Below are 603 nucleotides of genomic sequence, written 5' to 3' on the forward strand. Positions count from 1 at the left end.
AACACTCTTTCCTCTCTTGACTTTTGTGGACCCCAGAAACCTTTGGTTTCCCTTCCACCTCAAAGGGGGTTTCTCTTCTTCCTTTGCCCAGATTCCAAATGTTGGAAGGACCCTAGGGCTCAGTTCTGACCACTCTTCCTTTCTCTATCTACATGTCTCCTTGGATGAGCTCATCCGTTCCCATGGCTTTAAATGTCATTAACATTTATCTCTGGCCCAGACCTCTCCTCTGAGCTCCAGACTCACATGTCCAACTGTGGACTTGACACCTCCACTTCTACATCTCATAAGCATCTCAAACTTAAAATGTCTAAAACCGGATGTAATTCCCAGCCCCCTCCCCTAACAAAAAGCCCAGGTCATTTCCTAGTTTTCCCAGCTCGGTCAGTGGCACCACTATTCTCCCACTTGGGAGTCCTCTGGGGCTCCTCCCTCTTCTTCATCTTCAGACCCAACCCCACCAACTCGCTCTGTCGACTCTATTCAGATCTATCACTCTCTCCATCTACACCATTGTCACCAACCCTGATCAAAGTCACCATTATCTTTCTGTTCTCTAACGTAACCACTGAAATGTACAGTCCCAGAAAGGCCAGTGTTCCA

The sequence above is a fragment of the Pteropus vampyrus genome, unplaced genomic scaffold, assembly GCF_000151845.1.
Source record: "Pteropus vampyrus isolate Shadow unplaced genomic scaffold, Pvam_2.0 Scaffold8856, whole genome shotgun sequence".
Taxonomy (NCBI): domain Eukaryota; kingdom Metazoa; phylum Chordata; class Mammalia; order Chiroptera; family Pteropodidae; genus Pteropus; species Pteropus vampyrus.